The sequence below is a fragment of the Anas platyrhynchos genome, chromosome 27 (genome assembly GCF_047663525.1).
Source record: "Anas platyrhynchos isolate ZD024472 breed Pekin duck chromosome 27, IASCAAS_PekinDuck_T2T, whole genome shotgun sequence".
NCBI lineage: Eukaryota > Metazoa > Chordata > Aves > Anseriformes > Anatidae > Anas > Anas platyrhynchos.
In genome coordinates this window covers 1,059,244-1,070,115 of record NC_092613.1, presented here as the reverse complement: position 1 = coordinate 1,070,115, position 10,872 = coordinate 1,059,244, and the positions used below count along the sequence as shown (strand labels likewise).

At 39.2% G+C, this 10,872-nt stretch overlaps 1 long non-coding RNA gene across 1 annotated transcript in view; it reads left to right on the top strand.

Moving 5' to 3' along the window:
- Window positions 1-4,183, top strand: part of LOC119714992 (uncharacterized) — a 54,844-nt gene extending 50,661 nt beyond the window's left edge. The window contains exons 5-6 of the long non-coding RNA XR_011805072.1: window positions 2,896-2,954; window positions 3,538-4,183. This is a non-coding gene — a long non-coding RNA (uncharacterized lncRNA). The remainder of the gene's footprint in view (window positions 1-2,895; window positions 2,955-3,537) is intronic.
- Window positions 4,184-10,872: the final 6,689 nt, after the last annotated feature.

Genomic DNA, 10,872 nt, shown 5'->3' with positions numbered 1-10,872 from the left:
GGAAAGAGACCCCCCAACCTCTGTGGAGAACCTATGCCAGTGCTTTATCACCCTCACAGTAGAGAAGTGCTTCCTGATGCTCAGAGAGAAGCCCCTGTGTTCCTGTGTTCCCGTTTGTGCCCATTACCTCTTTTTCTGGTGATGTGCCCATCACCTCTTTTTGTTTTTCATCACTTCTTCTTTTTGATTTCTTAAATCTGTTCTCACAGAAATGCAAATGACATCGCTTATTGTCTTGGCTCTGGCCAGCGGTCGGCCCCTTATCTAACATGGGGCAGCTTCAGGATTCTTCTCACAGAAGCCACCCCTATGCCCCCCACTACAAAAGCCTTGCCACTACACATACCTGGGACAGTTGATTTAAACCTGTAGAGCGACAGTGACAGCAAAAGCCCAGTTAAGGAGCTGAAAATTGAAGCAGTAAATAAAAGGAACCAAGGTACACATAAATTTGTCTTTTTTTTTTTTTCCATTTTTTTAACATATACAGAAAATATTAAAAATCTGGGTAGGCAAACATTCTGCCCTTGCATTAAGAAGCTTAAAAAAATATGAGTTGTTCTGCTAGCTATCATTCTGCAGCACCAATAGACTATAATTCAATTTATTGGACAAATGATGTATTTGAATTTGGAATTTCCACATATTATAAATCCTGTTAGGATCTGCTATGTAACTATCAACGGATAGACTTGTGACACTATAAGAATGACTTGTAGAGTACCATGCTAAGACTTAATCCATCATTCTTTCTTCTGAATGTGTTCCACTGCAGCTTCCCCAGCCTGTTTACTATCTGCCTCTCATTTCCTCTTCTTTCTCACATAAGTGCTGAAGTCTTGGCTGAGCAAGAGAAAATTTCCAAATTCTCTGTCTATTCCTGTTGTCTTTATTCATTATAAGGAAAAACATGAGGAAAGACAGGATTTAGAGTGTAGGAAAAGACAAATAATGGAGAATTTGGTTCTGCATGAAGACCTCATGACTGCAGTCTAATGCTGCCACATAAAGGTGCTGGGAATCAGGTCCTACCTGACCTAGTGGTTGTATGTCTGACAGGGTCATTCCTGGAAGGTTAATGTTCTCTGCAGCTCTACAGTTCTGTCACTGAAATTTTGACTATATGAGGAAATGGAAAGGAATTTTTGTTCATTAGAGTATGGATCGTCTTTGCACCCTGATATTTGGTTTCTGTCTTACTGTACAGAAGAATAGACAATAAAGTAGTCAGAAAAGGTAGAAACTGTCCCACTAAATCAACTCTGCATAGAGGACAGTTTTTTTTCAGAGAATTTTACTCCTGTACTTCTGCAGAAACTAATCTAATTTCATTGCTGTGCAGGAGGGCATATGGTTTATCCTTAGACACAAAATCAATTAATTTTGACAGTTACTTTCACATTTATAAGCCATTTAACTAAGATTTTTTAGTGGTTTGTGTTTACAAAATCAGTAAATTTCCTAAATACAACAGAACATGTTTCTATAAAACTGTCATGACTCTTTCCTGTCTTCTGCAAACAAGTAGTATGGCCATAACCAGAATTACAGTATTCATAATTACAATTTGATGTGAATTCCCCCAATATTACTTGCTCCCCTCCGAATCTAGTTTAAAGCCCTGCTAGTGAATCCAGCCAGCATGCTACCCGAACTGCTCTTGCCTCATGTGGTCAGGTGTGCCCCTCCTGTGTCAGAATGCTCCGTCTCTCAAAAGCATGCCAAGATCATAGAACCTGAAACCTTGATTGTGGCATGAGCTATGCAGCCAATCATTCACCTGATCCGTACACTGCCTCCTCCTCTGATCCCAGTCTCCAGCTGGAAGGATTGATGAGAACACTGCTTGTGTTCCTGATCTCTTCAGCATCATTCCAAAGGACATAAAGTCCCTTTTGATGTTTCCGAGTCTCTTTGTCATGGCCTCAGCTGTAACCACCTGGCTTGACCAGTCTCGGTAGCCTCCTTGTGATGTCAAGAATACGGGCCACAGGCAGGCAGCAAACCTCTCTTGAGAGAGTCTGTGCTTAATGTGTATATGGCACAAATTACAATGAGCTTGTATGTGTTTTTAAAATTTTCTATTTATTCCATATATACATGTATATATATATATAAGATTTTCCTAAGTCTACTTTATTCTTTCTGCTTCATGAGGTAAGTTATTTATTGAAACTGGGTGATAAATAAATTGGTGCACATGCTCTGGTAGAGCATTTGGAGAATCTCAGCAAACTTTCTAGAGCCAGTGCACTATTCATTGAGTAACCATTGGTAACCATAGAGCTCCTACTTACAGCTTGCTTGACTATCAAAAAGGATTGAAGGACAAAACAATCCTCTTTTAAAGCATCCACTTTTTTTACTGAGGGCCCTTTCACTATGTTGGAAACAATTTTGTATGTCTGCCACATTCAATACGCAGCAAGTACTGTGCCAGCTGGTCTGGAATCAACATGTTGAAAATATTCATAGGGAGCACACCACATGCTCAGGAAGATGGAAAACAGAATCTGACAAAGCAGCTGATGCCTGTTGGTGATGCTGAACTAACAGGCTACCATGCAGTGAGACATTTCAGATTCAAAAAACAGTACATTTCCTTCTTGCTTTTGACCGTGTTCCCTTACTGGCATGTGGCTTGTAATCCTTAAGAGGCATTCTCTACTTCACCTACTTCCCTGTTAACATGATACATTTCCATTTGTTTTATGTTCTGCATGGTCACCAGCAAATTCAGTCCTTCCCATCCCCTGCTGGCTTCTACAGCATTCTGTAGTTGTCTCTACATCTTAAATTATTGTCTTTACATCTTAAATTATTTAAAAAACAATTAAATATTATTGTAAAGTGCTCAAGTACTCTTTCCAGTAACATCTGATGATTTCTCTGTAGCATACATCAAGAGCTGTTAGCTGATCCACAGGTGACAATGTGAGCTCTTCATTGACTTGGTGAGTATTCACTAGCAGTCAGAGAGATTACAGTATTAGTTCACTGAGCCAAATGGACAGCTTTTAGACTCCAGATTTTATAGTTCACAAAGCCTATATTTCCCCTTGCTTTCCCTAATTTTACACCAGTGTGACTCTGTTGACTCAGTGAGACAGTTCTTTGTTTGCCATTAGGCACAGAAGGAGACAGGAAAGTTCTGCTCTTCCTTGCCCGGTACTGTCTATGCTGGCTTTTGTTTTGTGAAAACTTGTCAGCAATAAATGGTTATGCAGACAGTATGTATATGAGATAAAAACAAACTAAACAAACAAGCAACAACAACAACAAATATATGGACAAATCCTTAATATTTTAATCTGCCAAATAACAGATGTACTTTTGTTCAGAGGTTTTCATGTGTCACTGTCTTATCCTATCCTAAACCATCCCCTGTAGAAAAGATTTTGTTTGTTTTGATTTTTTTTCTGATGCTGTCACCATCTAATTAACATAATGTGTTGTGAGTGAGATAAACAATGTGTTGTGAGTTAAACTCTATGACATTCCAGCTGGATTTAAATCAGAACTGTTTGCTCTTTTCAGAAAGATCTCATCAGGCTGACAGTCTAGCAATTTCACTGCTGTCCTTTACATCATGAGACTCCTCTCACCATCTTAATGCCTCACAAGGACAGACACTGCTGCCAGCAAAAACTTTATTGGAAGAGGCTCTGCAGAGATGATGCATTAACTCTAAAGTGCCAAAAAATTAATTGTGGGGCCAAGCTGAATGTGTCACTGCCTTTAATGTCACTTTATCAGCAAATTGGAAAGGATTATTATTCAGATTAATGTGAAGACTATTCAATACAACAGATGCACAATTGCAGAGGAGTGCCAACTTCTTTCCTTGATTGTTCTTTGCTTTTGAAGTTTTGAAGTTTGAAAGAGTGAGACTTCAGCTCACTGAAGGCTCATTTAAATCAGCAAAGTTTTTCCACTGAAAAGTGTAAGGGAGTACAAAGCTTCATGAATCTGGGTTAAAGTTGTGATAATCATTCTAGTTGTGATAATCATTCTAATAGGTTCAAGTACTAGGAAAAATAGGGAGAGGTTAAAATTTTTCTCCTTTTGACAAGTGAGAAGTGTAACTAACTTACCCACACACTCTCACAGATCAAACATAGATCTGAAACTTGCAGCTTTTTGTGTTTTCAGAGACTGACTTCTTGAGATTATTCTCTTATAAAATGGATACTAATAGAGTATGGAAGAGGAAGAAGCAGAAAAAATGAAAAAATATTTATATTTTCATTTTTAAAGTCTTTAATATAAAAAGATTCCAAAAATACAGTTCAGAGAAAGATCAAGTTTCTTTTATGCAAGTTAGTGCATGTTGTAAGACAGATAAAAGATCCTGCAAGCCAAACCTGGGGAGTAAAAGCAGAAAGGGACTGACCTGAATTACTTGAACCTTGTTGATGCAGTGCACAGCTACACTAGCCATGTAGCTGTGCACTTTAATATCTTTAATTTTAATAATCTTTAATTTAATTTAATTTTAATTAATTTAATTTAATTTTAATAATCTTTTAATAATCTTTAATATCTTTAATATCTTTATTTTAATATCTTTAATAAAGATATTAAAGAAGATGGGCCCCAGCCCCCAGTGGAAAAACACCACTGGTGACCAGTAGTCAACTGGGTGTCACTCCATTCACCACCACTCACTGGGCTTGGCCATCCAGCCAGTGTTTAACCCAGCAAAGAGTGTATCTGTCCAACCGATGGGCTGCCAGCTTCTCCAGGAAAATACTATGGGAGACCATGTCAAAGGCCTTGCTGAAGTCTAGGCAAACTACATCAACACCTCATCCACCACATGGGTCACCTGGTCGTAGAAGAAGACAAGGTTGGTCAGGCAGGACTTACCTTTCATGAACCCACGTTGACTGGGCCTGATCCCCTGGTTGTCTAGCATATATTGTGTGATTACATTCAAGATCACTGGTTTCATCACCTTTCCTGGCACCAAGGTCCGACTGACAGGTCTGTGGTTCCCTGGGTGTTCCTTACGACCTTTCTTATGTATGGGCATCACATTAGCAAGTCTCCAGTCATCTCAGTCATCATGGTCCACCTCTCAGGTTGACCTTGACTGCTGATAGATGATGGAAAGTGGCCCAACAATCACACCCACTAAATCCCTCAGCAAGCTCGGGTGGATCCCTTCTGGTCCCATGGACTTGTGACGGTCCAGGTGGAGCAGCAGGTCTCTGTTCCCACCTGAACTGTGGGGGGTTTCTTCTATTCCTCATCCCAGACTTCCAGGTTGGGAGGCTGAGTATGCCAAGGATAAGTGGTCTGGCTAGTAAAGACATCTGTCTGTAAAGACAGATGCAAAGAAGGCATTAAGAACCTCAGCCTTTTCCTTATCTTCAGTTCCCCCCTGCATCCAGTAAATAATGAAGATTCTCCTTGTTCCTCCTCTTGCTGTAATTGTATTTGTAAAAACATTTTTTGTTATCCTTAACCATAGTGGCCAGGTTGAGCTTGTGCTGGGCTTTGACCTTCCTGTTTTTTTCTCTGTATATGTTGGCAACTTCCCTGTACTCTCCCCATGTTGCCTGCCCCTTCTTCCACTGGACATAAACTCTCTTTTTCTCACCGACACTCAGCAAAAGTTCCCTGTTCAGTCATGCTGTTCTTCTTCCCTGCCAGTCCACCTTATGAGTCCTTCTCTGTTTGTGAACAGCAGGTCTAGCAGGGCACCCCCTCTGGCCGGCTGACTAACCAGCTGAGTTGGGAAGCTGTCTTCATGCACTTTAGAAATCCCCTAGCCTGCTTCCTTTGAGCTGTATAGTATTGCTAGCATTTTTCCAGGAATTTAAAGTCCTCTATGAACAAGTGCTGTTGATTGAGTGACTTCTGCCAGCTGCTTATAGAAGACCACATCCACCTCTTCATCCTGGTTTGGCTGTCTACAACAGACGCCCACCAGGATGTCTGCCTTGTGGGCCAATTCCCTGATCCTCAGGTATCTGTTCAGGGTTTTGTTGTGAATTTCTGTGAACAGAAAATAGGTAGTGTTTTATTGTTTCTCTTCAGTAATGTGAGAAGTTTAGAGAGATTTGTTTTAGACCGTTTTAGTACTGCTTCGCTCTCTCCTCTCCCTACTTCTTTTTTTTTTTTTTTTTTTTTTTTTTTTACAGTAAAGCTATCAATAAAACTGGGCTGGTAAATTTAGGCTTTGAGAGTGAATATGTACAGTTTTAAATTGGAAGATGTATTTTTAATTCTTTTGTTATTTGATTTATTGTCACAGTCAGTAATGTAGAGACAGACAGAGAGTGTCTTTTTAAATGTGATCTAGGATAATAAGGTAACTTCTCAAATTTAATAAATACAAATTCCTGTAAATAAATATGAACAAAAGGACCTACTTACTCAGGTTGAATTTAAAATGATCACACTGGGGGGCCTTTGTTTATTTATTTATTTATTTATTTATTTATTTATTTATTTATTGTGCTGTGTGTAATTCCATAGTGTATGCAATTACTCAGGTGCTCCATCCATTTGTTTTGTAGAAGCACCTGTTATTTGTCTAGAAAGTAGCTGACATACAACATTTTAAATGAAAATGGCAAATGGAAAATGAACAGACAGCAAGCTGTTTGCAGCAGCTGCTTGTTTGTTGTCTATACAAATTGAATTTGGCAAGTTCTATTCATCTCTTTATAAAATTGTATTTGTAGTTGTCCTAAGAGATTACAAAGATTTTCATTTGCTGTTCATATAATTATAGTAATGCCTCAAGCTATCTTTATAATAGTAATAATAATAATAATAATAATAAATAACAGAAAAAACAAACAAACAAAAAAAACATAAAAGCTGAGTTTAAGGATCCCAATAACTTTTATCTTTTCCGAGACAGTGTGACAGTTGCTCATTCTCTACTGTTCACATGCAGTTCTTTGACTTTGTGCTGTCTATGAATTTTTCTTGCCAATGATCATGATGCACGTATTTGAGTAGTGTAGACCATAAAATTAAAGAACTAATGACAAGTAGAGTAGCTTATGAAAGACTTCTCAGAAGCTGTTTTATACCTAATTGCCACAGAGGCATAATAAGTTTTAGATATTAGGAGCAAGTCCTGCTGTAATCAAGAAATATATCACATGCCATATGACTTGAATAACCATGAAGTTATTAATTCCTCCAGCTCAAGGTTTTCTTTAAATTACTAAACTAATTATGTTGAGGATGGTTATGAGTAAACAAAGAATATTATTTTTCTTTCCCCACCATTTCCGTGTGTGAGCTATTTACAGTTGGAGAATTTTTGTAATAGCCATTTGTATAAAACCTATTATAATGGACCCCTATTCTTTCCTGAAGCATTGGAAGTAGAGGAGATAATTAATAATGGTTATCTGAAACCAGATAAGATTGGCTTGGGGCCTGTTTCAGAAGTGCAAGGGTACTATGTTTTAAAAATATAAACTACTTATACATGACACAAACTGCTCTGTAATAACGCCACTCCTAAAAGGAACAGTTTTTGCCCTGTTTCAGTCATAAATTTCTTCTGTTTCATCTATTCCTTGCCCAGTCCAAAATCCCTGCTTGGAGTCTTCACTCCTCGTTACCTCTTCATACCTCTTTCTCGGGATAACTTTGTGTGCATTCAGTGTTTTGAAAACTAGCATTATTTAACCCAGGTTCTTAAACATACATGACAAATATTTGAGACAGATAGGTACATACTGTGAAACAGCCTATTGAAAGCAAGAAATGAATAACACACTTATAACTGCAGGCTTATAGTTGCAAAATTGTTTAGTGTATAGTCATCACTGACTATACTGCTTTGTGTTTGGTACATTCAAAAACACATCATTTTACTAAATTTTTGAAGGCCAACTGCAGCCAATCACCAAGTAGCATTCGTCTGAGTAGAGATATCAGCGAATGTGAATCTCTGGATTGTATTCAACCTTCGATTACATACGAAATATGCAAACAGTAACTGGTCTTGATTTTCCTTTTAAAGCCCAGTGACATCGCAGAGTGTCTTTGAATTGAGCACCAAGTACACACAATACATCTGCTATTTGTATTAATGGCAGCTAATTGTTTTCCATAAAGGTATAGTAATTTTTCAAATTTTCCATCTTTGGTTGATTAGCTTTTTTTTTTTTTTCCATAAAAAATGTAAAAAGTTGCCTGTCACATGTCACACACATGTCACATCAAGAGATCTTTATCCTTCTTGTCATCCAGGCACTGAGCCACTGAATCTTTAAATCTAAAAGAATTTATATTTGTTGTGCCTCTCTATTAGATAAGCTGATTCTGTTTGTGATCTGTCCTGCAATACAGTGATATAAGGTATTACTACTACATAAGTGTTGTTTTGTATACTGCTCAATGGCAAACATCAAAATGCACTTCCATGCTCTTGGTTAGTGTCACATAAGTGTTACTAGCAGTATGCAAAACTAAAATAGAGACTTTCTATAAGAGTGTCAAATAATAGGGGTCTGCAAAATTATGATGCCTGATACATCAATATTAAACAAGATATAAAGATATAAAACAAGATACTCATTATTGCCTAAGCACATCCACATTAGCAGTCTGGCTTGCTTGGTGGTCCTCTGAATTTGCCATATGAGTAAGAGCTGTTCCACTTCTGGGACTAGAACTTCATGCTACAGAAACTCGTAAGTGGCCTTATAAAATCTTAACTATCAAGCTTATATGATATTACTGGCCAATGTTGGCAGAGAAACACCTTGTAGCAATACAATACTAAAGCCATCAGTTTCAAAGGTGCAATGTCTTATAATAAACGAATATGCTACGAAGCATACACCAGTCCAAGCTATGAGCAGCCAGTTTCTTGAGGAGAATGCTGTGGGGAACTGTGTCAAAAGCCTTGCTGAAGTCAAGGTAGACCACATCCACAGCCTTTCCTTCATCCACCCAGCATGTCACTTGATCAGGTTCATCAAGCAGGACCTGCCTTCCATAAACCCATGATGACTGGGCCAGATCACCTGGTTGCCCTACAAGCGCTGCGTGATGACACTCTGATAATCTGCTCCATGAGCTTCCCTGGCACTGAGGTCAAACTGACAGGCCTATAGTTCCCCAGGTCTGCCCTCCTGCCTTTCTTGTAGATGGGCGTCATGTTTGCTAGCTGCCAGTCAACTGGGACCTCCCCTGATAGCCAGGACTGCCGATAAATGATGGAAGGTGGCTTGGCCAGCTCCTCTGCCACTTCTCTCAGTACCTTTGGATGGATCCCATCTGGCCCCATCAACTTGCGTACATCTAAGTGCTGTAGCAGGTCGCCAACCATTTCCTGCTGGATTATGAGGGCCACATTCTGTTCCCCATGCCTTTCCACCAGCTCAAGGTACCGGGTATCCAGAGAACAACTGTTCTTACCGCTGAAGACTGAGGCGAAGAAGGCATTAAGCATCTTAGCCTTTTCCTCATCTCTCCTCACTAAGTTTCCCCCCGCATCCAGTAAAGGATGAAGATTCTCCTTAGTCCTCCTTACACATCCTTACACAGTCCCTACACATCCTTACAACATCCTTATAATACTTCTGAGTGGCCTGCCCTCTTTTCCAAAGCTCAAAAACTCTTTTTTTTTTCCTAAGCTCTAGCCACAACTCTGTTCAGCCAGGCCAGTCTTCTTCCACACTGGCTCATCTTTGGGCACATGGGGACAGACCGCTCCTGAGCCATTAAGATTTCCTTCTTGAGGAGTGCCCAGACTTCCTGGACTCCTCTGCCCCTCAGAACTGCCTTGCAAGGGACTCTACCAACCAGTGTCCCAAACAGCTCAAAGTCAGCCCTCTGGAAGTCCAAGACAGTGGTTTTACTGGTCCCCCACCTTACTTCGCCAAGAACAGAAAACTCCACCATTTCATGGTCACTCTGCCCAGGATAGCTCCCGACCACCACATCTCCCACCAGTCCTTCTCTGTTTGTGAACAGCATGTCCAGCGGGGCACCTCCCCTGGTAGATTCACTAACCATTAATGTGGCTCTGTGATCTCAAGTGCTAGCTTTTGCAGATATGACTTTGAACAGATTTTAAACACCAAATTGATCAAGAGGATTAACTGACTTACATTCTCAAGATTTTTCAAAGTGTGGAGCAAGTGAATATTTCTACATTAACAGCTAGTGTAGGCAAGTATGGAATGGAGACTGATGTTTGCTTCAACTCATCAGACATGGAACAAATAGAGTGAAAAAATACATGAATATAAATATCAATATGGTAATACTTATTATGGAAGGAAGTTAAAAATGCAAAACATCTCAGTTTTGAATATTTAACTCTTAGAAGAAGGTGTCACTTTATGCTAGAGAATCACTGATTCCATCTAAATGCAAAGGCATTTTGTAGGGAGTTCTTGGCTTTAGTATCACTTCAGGTTTTCCAGAAACTTCAGTTCAGTTTGAAGAAAGAATAAACTAATTTCACTGGAGAATTCACAGGACTTTTGTCAAGCAAGTGAAAGCCATTTTAAGTAGGGGCTAAAGTAGGAGTTTAAGAATAAAAGTGAAAGGAGGGATGTTAACACCAAATATTTATGCTCTGGAAACTGACCTGAACTTTCTTTTCTTCTTGTACTTTTATTATGGAATTACCATAGACAGCACACGAGCAGCATCACACCAGTTATTTTACCTGCCCTTTGTTTGGTCTTGTCCATTGAGAAACAATGGGTTAGAGGAAGTGAAAGAAATTAGCCCTTTGAAGACTTACTACAACTGTAGAGGAAAGCCCTGAAATTATGGAACAGAAATGGGTTCTTCCTAATGCTAGTAGGGAATGTGAATAATTTAAGGGCTTATAGAAAACTAAGGATGCAAAATGTTGTTCTGTTCTCTCTTCTA